This window comes from Mesoplodon densirostris, chromosome 17 (assembly GCF_025265405.1).
Source record: "Mesoplodon densirostris isolate mMesDen1 chromosome 17, mMesDen1 primary haplotype, whole genome shotgun sequence".
In the NCBI taxonomy this organism is placed as follows: Eukaryota; Metazoa; Chordata; class Mammalia; order Artiodactyla; family Ziphiidae; genus Mesoplodon; species Mesoplodon densirostris.
The window spans coordinates 37,546,483-37,561,414 of record NC_082677.1 but is presented as its reverse complement, the minus strand read 5'-3'; positions in this window follow the sequence as shown (position 1 = coordinate 37,561,414).

Sequence of the window (14,932 nt, the reverse complement as noted above, 5' to 3'; positions counted from 1 at the left end):
AGTGCTCAACCATTATGGTATGATCCTTACACTTCATGGTTATATTTCCAGTCTTTCACTGTTCATTAAGTAGGATCACACTATCCTTATGGCTCTTTTCTCCCTCAAAAACACTATTCTTGGGCTTCCCTGGTGGCACAGTGACTGAGAATCTGCCTGCCAATGCGGGGGACACGGATTCGAGCCCTGGTCTGGGAAGATCCCACATGCCACGTGCCACGGAGCAACTAGGCCCATGAGCCACAAGTACTGAGCTTGCGCATCTGGAGCCTGTACTCTGCAACAAGAGAGGCCGCGATAGTGAGAGGCCCATACGCTGTGATGAAGAGAGGCCCCCACTTGCTGCAACTAGAGAAAACCCCAGCAGAGAAACGAAGACCCAACACAGCCAAAAAATAAATTAATTATAAAAAAATACTAAACAACAACGAAAAAACACTATTCTCAAGAGTAGGAAAGTCAAGATGTGGTGGGGGAATGAGTAACTTTCTACACGTTTTCATATTTATCTTATGAGACAAACTATCTATCTATCTATCTATCTATCTATCATCTGCCTAAGTATAAATTGGCTAATAATGATGAAAATAAAAGAAAGTTTAATCTATGTGAGTGAACTTTATTCAAACTTGTAATTAAAAGAGTATTTGTTGATTCCCAAAATAATGGTTTAAAAAAAGTACAAAACAATTGGTATTTTAAAGATTCCTATAATACTGAAAAATGTCCTAGGGACATATACAAAAACTTTAAGAATCATCATTTCTGGATAGTAGGATGTTGATTAATTTTTGTTTTCCTATATATATTTCTCTATGTTCTAAGTTTTCTAAATTGAGCATGCCTTGATTTTAACAGGGAAAAATATAAAAATTGATATCATATTCAAAAGAAATATATCTTAATCCAGAAACTGAAAGGAAATAAATATGTAAAATAAATTAGTTAATGTTGAGATATATGTTTAAATTACTCAACATTCCTTATATTTTAAACAATTAATTTGTATTCCACAATAGCTTATATTGTAATGTTTAATCTTTTTCTGAAAAATATTGTCACAAAGTAAATTTATATTTTTTCAGTCTTTTAAAATATTTATGTCATTATAACCATCTTTCCTTACTCTGTTATACTCTAAACTCAGTCAAGCTATGCACAACAGTATTTGACAGCAAGCAAGACCAAAAATTATATACTTTTCCTAGGCAAAATCCCATTTAATACTGACCTGTTTGTAGTTGTAGTACTCCTGATTCCACACCACACTTTCAGTTATGGATTTATTTTGTCAATCATGTGGATTCTTTATTGCTTCTTCTTCTTCCCACCGTATCTGTGGAATACTTTACACTCTTCTTAGCAACAACTGTTCCTTCCTGAATATTATGTCTTTAAATATGGCACACTTTCAAGATTTGGAAGATAATATATTGTATTGAATTGTGTTAATTTAAGGCACTAATACCAGAGAACATAATCTGGTTTGTTCTGCCTCTCCTTCTGGGTCTGGGGAAAGAAAAATTCTCCTTGACTCTTTGTTGAGGTGTGAATACTTAAAATTAATCTCCCCAGATTATGCTGACATTGCACATAAAGCCAGTTACAGGGTAGCTTTGGAGGTATAAATGGTTTTAAGTCCTTTATGTTTATTTCCTTTAGCAGTTATCCTTAATTATCCACATGTACAGAAACTTAAATAGAGCAAGGCTGCTCTCCAAGTACATCTCAGGGCATCCACCTAATTGTACATTTCCAAGTAGATTAATACCACAAGCAACCACTATATAGACATGCTGGGGTTGGCACTTTTAAGAAACATTACTTCCCAAAACCCCAAAGTAGTTTAAGTTTAAGCACAATTTTCATTAGGATTTAGTTCTTGCTTCTGTGTACTTTTATAGTTTTGATGTCTCTATTATTATTTTTTAACACCATTATTGGAATATAACTGCTTTACACTTTGTATTAGTTTCTGTGATATAACAAAGTGAATCAGCTATATGTACACAAATATCCCCATATCCCCTCTCTCTTGTCTATCCCTCCCACACTCCTTATCCTACCTCTCTAGGCCGTCACAAAACACTGAGCTTACCTCCCTGTGCTATGCAGCTGCTTCCCACTAGCTATTTATTTTACATATTGTAGTGTATATATGTCCATGTCACTCTCTCACTTCATCCTAGCTTAACCTTCCCCCTCCCCATGTTCTCAAGTCCATTCTCTACGTCTGCTTCTTTATTCCTGTCCTGCCCCTAGGTTCTTCAGAACCATTTTTCTTTTTTAGATTCCATATATATGTGTTGTAATATGGTGTTTGTTTTTCTCTTTCTGACTTACTTCACTCTGCATGACAGACTCTAAGTCCATCCACCTCACTACAAATAACTCAATTTCATTTCTTTTTATAGCTGAGTAATATTCCATTGTATATATGTGCCACATCTTCTTTATCCATTCATATGATGATGGACACTTAGGTTGCTTCCATGCCCTGGCTATTGTAAATAGTGCTGAAATGAACATTGTGGTACATGTCTCTTTTTGAATTATTGTTTTCTCAGGGTATATGTCCAGTAGTGGGATGGCTGGGTCATATGGTAGTTCTAATTTTAGATGGTTTTTTTTGTTTGTTTTTGTTTTTGTTTTTGTTTTTTTGTGGTACACGGACCTCTCACTGTTGTGGCCTCTCCCGTTGCAGAGCACAGGCTCTGGATGCGCAGACTCAGTGGCCATGGCTCACAGGCCCAGCCGCCCCATGGCATGTGAGACCTTCCTGGACTGGGACACGAACACATGTCCCCTGTATCAGCAGGTGGACTCTTAACCACTGCGCCACCAGGGAAGCCCTATTTTTAGTTTTTTAAGGAACTTCCATACTGTTCTCCATAGTGGCTGTGTCAATTTACATTTCCACCAACAGTGCAAGAGAGTTCCCTTTTCGTGTCTCTATTATTGATTTGAGTCAAGTGTTAGTCCTCTCATTATCTTGGAGGGGAGAATGAAAAGATTAGGTTAGGGAGTATGATTTATTAAAAAAATAGAAAGAAGAAAAGACTTATCTTCCTACACTCATGCAATCTTTGTTATAGAGACTCTTCCTCTAAGTTAACATTGTTTGCATATAGAAAAACAAAAAGCTGTATTTGCCACTTCATGACTTCAAATGAAATTATGAAAAAAAAGTGAATCTTTGTAATAACTGGAGGAAGTAAAAAGTGCTTGAGCAGATCAAAACAAATTTTAAAAAAATAAATTAATTAAAAAATATAATCAAAATCTCATACAAACACCCTTGGGGAAATATAATTAAAAAGAAAATATCTTGTGAAGCAAGATAATTTCTCCACAAAGGTGGAAAGGATAGAAAATAGTCATATTTTTGAACAAGCATTGAACTGGATTGTGATGTGCAACACAGGTAACCTGCTAACAGATTTCAAATACAGAAAAATATTTCACCCTTCACATAGCCAAGCAGATACCACTCATTACAAACATGTTCTAAAGATAATAACTAGTCCTCAAGTAAGAGGACTTGACAACACCATATTTCACACATAGTTCATCTTAGTTTCTTCACCTTGTAATTGGGGTGACTATTTGTGTTAGCTAATTGGCTTTATCCAAAGGAAAAACAATCTCCTTATGTGTTTATGAGGGAAGATGTATTTTTGCAACTTGGAGAAGGGCCCGAACTAAAGTTAGGCTTGCACATTCCCACAGAAAGTGGGAGTGAGGAGCCCTGTCTTCCTTGATGATCACATTTCAAAGGTCTATGAGAAAGACATCTTTGGGTTGTAAATCTGGCAAAAAAATGTATTAGCTTTTTAAAAGATTTATATACATTTTGAAGAAATAAAGAAATAACAAAATTAAAACATTCTAATATAAATGTTCTAAGAAAAGAGAGACAGGATGGTCTCTTACTTTATTCTCTACAGGGAGAATTAAGACTTTTAATTTTAATTTGTATTTTCCCTTTCAACACACACACACACACACACACACACACACACACCACATTCAGTATATGGATATAGACCAAGTTCAGAGAATAGCAAAATAGCATATAAGTATGTTAATTTTTTATCTTTTGTCTTGCCACATTCTTAAGCTTTTATAAATTTCCTTGCTAAAATGCCACAAGCATCACTTAACTAAAGTCTCAGATATTTTGCACTGGTCACTTCTACTGATATCACTACAAAGATTAAAGAGGGCTCTGTATCTAGATTGGGACTTTTGATACTGACCTCTGTTTATTGATTACTCCCTATAGTAACTCATCCAAAACATCACACACTTAACAAGGTATTTCAGCTATTTTATAAGACTTATTTTATGTCAAGGAAGAGACCTCAGGAAATCAGCAAGAAAGTGACAGATATGCAGGGTAGTTTGAACATTTAAATTTTTCACCAATTGCTTGTCTATACCACAAAGTCAGAGAAATTTTACTCTAGACAATTTTCTTTTTCTGAACGTGTTCCACATATCTCACTTCAATTTTAGTCCCAACTATTTCCCCCATAGACATATGACAATTTTGAACTAGCTGCTCTTCGGTCTGTATCTGGAAAGTTTTAAATTTATTTATTTTCTAGATTCAACACCTGAGGCCTGCTGTTAACACATTTGGCTATTAAGGAATTATTCCTGATTCATTATTTCAATATTTTCCTTCCCAACTTCTGATACAAATTTCCCTCCATATCTTGTGACTTGGCTTCATATTTTTTAAAAGATATCAGATTATTTCCTTTACTATGACTTTGTGTTTCATTACTAAATCTTTGTCTCACTGAATTATTTGAGTTCTGAATTATTTGCATTACCCTGAAATACAATATTTATCATTTGCAATGGAAAAAATGTATTAAGACTAGCTTACTGTTTTATTCTGGTTGAGATGAGGAATAGGATAAAGTATATTATATAACCCTGGTTTTATGACCTGACTGGACTTGGGTATGCCACAGCTGATAAGATAAATCCATTTCTTTCCATCCCTTCAAAACATAAGAAAACCCTGTTAAGAAATTAAGGATGAGTTGTGGAGGCATGAGGGAGGAGAAACCCATATTTTAAATGAATATGAAATTTTGAGAACTAACATACCACAATTTGATTTTAACACTGTGCATTATTTTCACAAACTGCAATTCAAAATTATATTTTTGTCCTATCATTCTATTTTGAATAATCAAAAAATAGGCCACACAAGTACTCCAAAGTATTATAATATAAAAGCAAAACCCTTGACTCAGATATTACTTCAAAAACAATTTACTGCTCTACAGTGCATATTTGCAGAGATTAGTGGAAATTATTTCATTGTATATTTGTAAATTATTTAAATTAATAGTCATTATGATTCTGCCAATAAGAATAGATATATATATATTATATTATTGAGTATAAGTCTAAATTCTTAATATTCTTCTTATCTGAAACAATGTTATCAGTTTTATCCTTAATATTGAAGAAATAATTTTTAGCTTTCCTAAATTTTCTGATTCCTTTTTCCTAGCCTCTCAAAAAAACCTGTAAGGGATATCATGCTACTGCATATTTGTAAGTCAGTCAAAGCTGAACACATTTATTTTCTTCAAATAGAATTCCAGGTACTCCAAGTAAACATGGATCAAAAAATAATCATTTTCAAAAGAATATAAAATTTACATACTGAATTTCAATTTTTATATAAAATAAACACTATTATTTTGATAAAGCTGTGGCAGTTAATTTCATTGAGCTTAAGGAAGAAATGTCAAATGTCGTTTAAGCATTAAATTTCATATAATTCTTTCCCACTCAAATTCTACACAAAATTAAAATAAAGTATAAATAATTATCAAAATAAAGATTTGAGCATCTTATAAATCATCAGGTATAACAGCTGAGTTAAAGAACAAGGGAATGGGAAATTATAACCTTTTTCTTTTCCTAAATCAGATCAAATCCCATTTAAAAATTTTAAGGGACTGTCTGGCTTCAGCTGATAATGAGTAAGGCATAGTCCTGAGCTTCATAATCATTACTGATTGTCGAAGGGTTGAATTAATCTGACTGAATCTACTGCAGTTTGGTTCAAAGATGGTTAGATAAGATTATATATTTATAAACTCACAGGACTAGAAAGTTATTACAAGATCATTCATTCTGTTAAAGTTTTCCTTATGCCATCTACAACAATTATATGTAGAGGGCATATATATGTATAATTGACCACAAAGTAGTGACACACGAAATATCATAAATTAACTTTGTACCATTTTAAAACTCCAAATTTCTTTGTCTTACCTTTTCTTAGAAATGTTTTTAATTTGCTGGGTAATAAGAAGTGATAGGTATTATTTACTTTTTTTACATGATGAATGGAGAGCTAGGAAGTTAATTGGACAGTGCTACTGTTAACCAGTAGAGTATCAGAAGAACTAAGATTATATTTCTCAATCTTACATGATTGAATTTCATTCATATGTTAATTCATTTAACATTTATTTATCATCATTATTCAAATTTTAGATGCAAAGTAACTTTCTAAGGAAACAAGGCACTAACTACATTAGGACTAGCCTTGTTATAGGATCTTATTGCATTGTTTATTTCTAGTAGGTATTTATCCCAGATGTAATTTAACATTTACTGTATGATTTGCTGTTTGATGTCCTCTTATTGAAGTCTGTAACAGCAGCACTGCTGTTTTGGTAACTCCTATATTTCTAGTGTCTAGCACAGTGCCTTATACCCAATACTTGCTTAAAAGTATTGATTAATTAAATGTATTTTTTATATTTACCTTTTTATAGTCTTGTAGAATATAAAGTATAAAGATACTAAGTTGGAGTTAAGTAGTTTTACATGTTATTCTGAACCACATACCTCATTGTTTCAGACCATGTAGAATTGACACAGCAGTATGCAAAAAATATTTGGAAATCACCATTAAAAAATCAGCTTGAAATTGTCTTTCTTTTTTATTCCAGAAGATGAGCATAGTCATGTAAAATTTATTAGGTATGACTGTTTAAATGTTTATTGGTAGATATCAATTCCATTGTCTTAGAGTAGAACTATCTTTGTTCAGGGAAGAATCACTTGAGTGGAGTCTCATTTACATAGATGTAAGTTAATAAGCACCTACCATAAGAATGGAATTGAATGATCACCTTTTCTTTTCTGATTTCATGCAGTATAGGGCTCTTGCTTTGTAAGCAACAGTAGTTTGTTTTGGTTTATTTTTTTTCTCTGCATAAGTACTGGCATAGTATGATGAACATTAATAGGATGGGAATGGGTAAGTTTGCACAGAACTGTTAGGAAAGACACGGGAATTAAATAACTGAAAAATAACATAATTTAGATGTTAAATTTTCTAGAATGTCTCTGATCAACTTCTATATTCTCCTATAATATAATGCATTTTTATTTCTATAATACTTATACTCCTTCATGATTTTAATTAAGTGGTTAGATTAATAGAAATCATAGAATTTAAGGCAATATTATTATTTTACTTATGAATAAATTCAATACATGAAAAATGACACAGTAACCTTCTTTAAAATTATCCCTAATAAGAAACTGTTGTAGTTGTCACAGGTATGCCAATAACCAAACATATTTTCTGGAACATTTAGCTTCAAAAATATTCTTCATTTTTTTCAAGTATTTGTCAACATAATTCTGGATTTCTCTCTTCTCTCTTGCTTTCCATCTCATTCTCTCTCATCTGAGTTAGATCCTGTTTTGTACGTCTTACTGTAATAAAATTGCCACTTCATCATCATCGTCTCATATGGTAGTTTAAAAAAATTAGAAAACTCATTCTTTTTAGGAAATGGTGGATAATGTTGTGGACTACTACATGTCATCAGTTTTAGGCAAAATTGAGTTATGAATGATATTTCAGGATGCATACACAGTTTATTCAATAATATGAAGATAGTAATCTTTTATAAATGAATTTTTAAACTTGGGGAGCCACCATTTAAGCTATCTTCTGAAATAAATTTCTAACTCTGTGATGTATGGCCAAAGAACAAAAACCATGTAACCACTATTTTAAACAATAGATGAAAGAAATATGTGTAAGTCAATATTTGTATTAAACATAACTTTATATTGAACATATAATTTCAAAACAATTAAGTGGTTTTCCACAGGCTGAAAGAAACCATTGTTTTGGCAATAGTTTGCTCATTTTAAAAATGATGAAGTCCTAATAGGTAAAACTATTGATTCTAACTAACCATTATCTGCTTTGGCAAAGTTTTTTGTACTGTTTGGAAGCCTAGAAATCATTCAAATCAGACTGTAAACATATATATATTTCCTGACCTTGTTATCTTCAATAACTCTGACAAGCACATAAATGGCGTATGAAAACTTCTTCAAAGGCCATTTATTTTTTTATTTTTTGTTTTCAAGTTACTTTCTGAATTATATAAAATATGTCACCTTAAACATTTTTAAGTGTGTAGTACAGTAGCATAACTATATACACTTTGTAGTACAATGGACTTCTAAAAGTTTTTCATCTTGCAAAACAAAGTCTAAATCCACTGAACCACTCCACTTTTACCCTCTCCCTAGCCCTTGGAAACCACCATTCTACTTTCTGTCTCTGAGCTTGACTACTTTACATACCTTATATAAGTGGAATCATGCAGTATTTGTCTCTTTCTGACTGTTTTATTTCACTTAACATAATGTCCTCAATTTTCATTCATGTTGTAATATATGACAAGATTTCCTCAATAGATTTTAGAATGTCATAATTACTTTGAAATGCTTTTTAAATTTTATTTAAGCAATGAGAATTTTTTTAAATTTTAAAACAAAGAAACTTCTTTTAAACAATACCTTCACTATATAAAGCTGATAATAATGATCATTTAAATATAACTTTATTATTCACATTTTCATTTTATAATATTTTTAAACAATTAATGAGTACAGAGTCTCAAAAATTACTTTAATATAGTCTCAGGACACTGCATGTTTTGAATTCACTTTTTCATATGAGTTTTACCTCCATTGTGTGCACAGATAGAGCAAATGTTCTCAAACTTTTACTTGAGTGCAGGTCACATATAGTGATATATTTATATGGAAAATAATAAAATTATTTTCTTCCTAATATGTAAACTGTTTACTTAAAATAGTTTCATTATGCAAAAATGATATCTGCTAAAGGTATATTATGAAACTTACAAATAAATAAATTAAGAAATGTTGGGAGACCTTCAAGATAGTGGAGGAGTAAGATGTGGAGATCACCTTCCTCCCCACAGATACATCAGAAATACATCTATATGTGGAACAACTCCTACAGAATACCTACTGAAATCTGGCAGAAGAACTCAGACTTCCAAAAAGGCAATAAAATCCCTACATACCTGAGTAGAGCAAAAGAAAAAAGAAAAAAACAGAACAAAAGAGCAGGGACTGGATCTGCACCTCTGGGAGGGAGCAATGAAGGAGGAAAGTTTCCACACACTAGGATGCCCATACACTGGTGAAAACAGGGGTTGGGCAGGGAGAAAGCCTCAGAGCTACAGAGGAGACCACAGTAACAGGAGTGCAGAGGGCAAAGCAGAGAGATTCCTGCATAGAGGATTGGTGCCCACCAGCACTCACCAGCCTGAGAGGCTTGTCTGCTCACCTGCCAGGGCGGGTGGGGTCTTGAGCTGAGGCTCAGGCTTCAAATTTCAGATCCCAGGGAGAGGGCTGTGGGTGGCTGTGTGCATAGAGCCTGAAGGGGACTAGTATGCCACAGCTAGACGGGAGGGAGTCTGGGAAATACTCTGGATATGCCTAAGAGGCAAGAAACCATTGTTTTGGGGTGTGTGAGGAGAATTGATTCAGAACACTGCCTAAATGAGCTTCAGAGATAGGTACGAGCTGTGGCTATCAGTGTGGATGCCAGAGATGGGCATGAAATGCTAAGGCTGTACTGCAGCCACCAAGAAGCTTGTGTACAAGTACAGGTCACTATCCACACCTCCGCTTCTGGGACACTGTGCAGCCCACCATGGCCAGGGTCCTGTGATCCAGGGACAACTTCCCCAGGGGGAAACATGGCACACCTCAGGCAGTCACAATGTCATGCCGGCCTCTGCCACTGCAGGTTCACCCTGAATTCCATACCTCTACCTTCCCCCGACCTGAGTGAGCCAGACCTCCCTAATCATCTGCTGCTTTAACCCCATCTTGTCTGGGCAAAGAACAGATGCCAGAGGGCGACCTATATGCAGAGGTGGGACCAAATCCAAAGCTGAAACCCAAGAGCTGTTCAAATAAAGAGGAGAAATGGAAATTTCTCCGTGCAACCTCAGGAGAAGTGAATTAAATCTCCACATTCAACTTGATGTACCCTGCATTTGTGGAATACCTGAAGAGACAATGAATCATCCCAAAATTGAAGCAGTAGACTTGGGAAGCAACAGTAGACTTGGGGCTTACTGTATGCAACTGACTACATTCTGATTTCTATGTTTATCTTAGTATAGTTATTAGCACTTGTTATGATTGGTGCATTTGTTAATTGGTTTGGTTGTTACCTTCCTTTTTTAATTTTTATTTTTTTAATTTTAATAATTTTTTTTAATTTTTTATTTTAATAACTGTATTTTTTTTTCTTTTTTTTTTCTCACTTTCTTCTGAGCCGTGTGACTGACAGAGTCTTGGTGCTCTGGCCAGGTATCAGGCCTGAGCCTCTGAAGTGGGAGAACTGAGTTCAGGACATTGGAACACCAGAGACTTCTTAGCCCCACATAATATCAATCAGCAAGAGCTCTCCCAGAGATCTATGTCTCAATGCTAAGACCCAGCTCCACTCAATGACCTGCAAGGTTTAGTGTTGGATGACCCATGCCAAACAACTAGCAAGACAAAAACACAAAATTAGTCATTAGCAGAGAGGTTGCCTAAAATCATAATAAGTTCAAAGACATCTGAAAACATATCACAGGAGGCAGTCCTGCCAACCAGAAAAAAAAGATCCAGCCTAATCTACCAGAACACAGACACCAGTCCCCTCGACCAGGAAGCCTACACCACCCACTGAACCAAACTTACCCAGTGTGGGCAGACACCAAAAAAAAAAAAAAAAAAAAAACAGGAATTATGAACCTGCAGTATGCAAGAAGCAGATGTCAAACACAATAAGTTAAGGAAAATGAGAAGACAGAGAAATACTCAACAGATAAAGCAGCAAAGTAAAAACCCACCAGACCAAACAAATGAAGAGAAAATACACAGTCTACCTGAAAATGAATTCAGAGTAATGATAGTAAAGATGAACCAAAATCATAGAAATAATACAATGGAGAAAATACAAGAAACGTTTAACAAGGACCTAGAAGAACTAAAGAGAAAACAAACAACCCAATGAACAACCCAATACAGGAAATTAAAATTCTCTAGAAGGAATCAACAGCAGAATAAATGAGGCAGAAGAACAGATAAGTGACCTGGAAAATAAAATAGTAGAAATAACTACCACAGAGCAGAATAAAGAAAAAAGAATGGAAAGAATTCAGAATGGTCTTAGAGACTTCTAGAACAATATTAAAGGCATCAACATTCGAATTATAGGAGTCCGAGAAGAAGAAGAGAAAAAGAAAGGGACTGAGAAAATATTAGAAGAAATTATAGTTGAAACTTCCCTAATATGTGAAAAGAAATAGTCATTAAAGTCCAGGAAGCACAGAGAGTCCTATACAGGGTAAATACAAGGAGAAACATGCCAAGACACATATTAATCAAACCATCAAAAATTAAATACAAAGAAAAAATATTAAAAGCAGCAAAGGAAAAACAACAAGTAACACTCAAGGGAATCCCCATAAGGTTAACAGCTGATTTTTCAGCAGAAACTCTGCAAGCCAGAAGGGACTGGCAGGACATATTTAAACTGCTGAAGGAGAAAAACCTACAATCAAGATTACTCTACCCAGCAAGGATCTCATTCAGATTTGATGGAGAAATTCAAACCTCTACAGATAAGAAAAAGCTAAGAAAATTCAGCACCACCAAACCAGCTTTACAACAAATGCTAAAGGAACTTCTCTAGGCAGGAAACACAAGAGAGGGAAAAGAACTACAAAAAAACAAACAAACAAAAAACAAAACAAAACAAAAACCGAAAACAAATAAGAAAATGGTAATAGGAAGATACTTATTGATAATTACCTTTAATGTAAATGGAATAATGCTTCAACCAAAAGACATAGGCTGGCTGAATGGATACAAAAACACGACATGTATATATGTTGTCTGCAAAAGACCCACTTCAGACATAGGGACACATACAGACTGAAAGTGAGGGGATGGAAAAAGATATTCCATGCAAATGGAAATCAAAAGAAAGCTGGAGTAGCAAATCTCATGTAAGAAAAAATAGACTTTAAAACAAAGTCTATTACAAGAGACAAGGAAAGACACTGTGTAAAAATCAAGGGATTAATCCAAGAAGATATAACAATTGTAAATATTTATGCACCTAATATAGGAACACATCAATGCATAAGGCAAATGCTAACAGCCATAAAAGGGGAAATCGACAGTAACACAATCATAATAGGGGACTTTAACATCCCACTTTCACCAATGGACAGATCATCCAAAATGAAAATGAAGAAGGATACATAAGCTTTAAATGAAACATTAAACATGATGAACTTGATATTTATATGGTATTCCATCCATAAAAACACAATAAACTTTCTTCTCAAGTGTTTGTGGAAACATCTCCAGGATAGATCATATCTTGGGTCACACATCAAGCTTTGGTAAATTCAAGAAAAATGAAATCATATCAAGTTTCTTTTGCAACCACAATGTTATGAGACTATATATCAGTTATAGGAAAAACCTGTAAAAAATACAAACACATGGAGGTTAAACAATATACTACTTAATAACTAAGAGATCACTGAAGAAATCGAGGAAATCAAAAAATACCTAGAAAAAAAATGACAATGAAAACACGATGACTCAAAACCTACAGGATGCAGCAAAAACGGTTCTAAGAGGGAAGTTTACAGCAATGCAATCCTACCTCAAGGAAAAAGAAAAATCTAATATAAACAATCTAACTTCACACCTAAAGCAATTAGGGAAAGAAGAAGAAGAACAACAAAAAACCCTCACAATTGGCAGAAGGAAGAAATCATAAAGATCAGATCAGAAATGAATGAAAAAGAAACAAGGAAACAATAGCAAAGATCAATAAAAGTAAAAGTTGGTTCTTTGAGAAAATAAACAAAATTGATAAACTATTAGCCAGACTCATCAAGAAAAGAGGGAGAAGACTCAAATCAATAGAATTAGAAATGAAAAAGGAGAAGTAACAACTGACACTGCAGAAATACAAAAGATCATGAGAGATTACTACAAGCAACTCTATGCCAATAAAATGGATAACCAGGAAGAAATGGAAAAATTCTTAGAAAAGCACAACCTTCCGAGACTAAACCAGGAAGAAATAGAAAATATAAACAGACAAATCACAAGTGCTGAAATTGAAACTGTGATTTAAAATCTTCCAACAAACAAAAGCACAGGACCAGATAGCTTCACAGGCGATTTGTATCAAACATTTAGAGAAGAGCAAACACTTATCCTTCTCAAACTCTTCCAAAATATAGCAGAGGTAGGAACACACCCAAACGCTTTCTACAAGGCTACCATCACCATGATACTAAAACCATAAAAAGATATCGTAAAAAAAGAAAACTAAAGGCCAATATCACTGATGAACATACATGCAAAAATCCTTAACAAAATACTAGCAAACAGAATCCAACAGCACATTAAAAGGATCATACACCATGATCAAGTGGGGTCTATCTCAGCAATGCAAGGATTCTTCAATATACACAAATCAATCATGTGATACACCTTATTAACAAGTTGAAGGAGAAAAACCATATGATCATCTCAATACATGCAGAAAAAGCTTTTGACAAAATACACCACCAATTTTGATAAAAACCCTCCAGAAAGTAGGCATAAAGGGACCTTACCTCAATGTAATAAAGGCCATATATGACAAACCCACAGCCAACATCGTCCTCCATGGTGAAAAAGCAAAACCATTTCCACTAAGATCAGTAAGAATAAAAGTTTGTCCACTCTCACAGTTAAGTCAACACAGTTTTGGAAGTTTTAGCCACAGCAATCAGAGGAGAAATAAAAGGAATCCAAGTCGGCTAAGAAGAGTAAAGCTGTCATTGTTTGCAGATGACATTATACTATACATAGAGAATCCTAAAGATGCTACCAGAAAACTTGTAGAGCTAATCAGTGAATATGGTAAAGTAGCATGATACAAAATTAATGCACAGAAATCTCTGGCATTCCTGTACACTAATGATGAAAAATCTGAAAGATAAATTAAGGAAACACTCCCATTTACCATTGCAACACAAAGAATAAAATACCTATGAATAAACCTACCTGAGTAGACAAAAGACCTGTATGCAGAAAATTATAAGACACTGATGAAAGAAATTAAAGATGTTACAAACAGATGGAGACATATACCATGCTCTTGGATTGGAAGAATCAATATTGTGAAAATGACTCTACTACCCAAAGCAATTTGCAGATTCAATTCAATCCCTAGCAAATTACCAATGGCATTTTTTTTACAGAACTAGAACAAAAAAAATCACAATTTGTATGGAAACACAAAAGACCCTGAAGAGCCAAACAATCTTGAGAAAGGAAAACGGAGCTGGATGAATCAGGCTCCCTTACTTCAGACTATATTACAAAACTACAGTAATCAAGACAGTATGGTACTGGAACAAAACAGAAATATAGATGAATGGAATAGGATAGAAAGCCAAAGATAAAGCCACAGACATATGGTCACCTTATCTTTGATAAAGGATGCAAGAATATACAATGG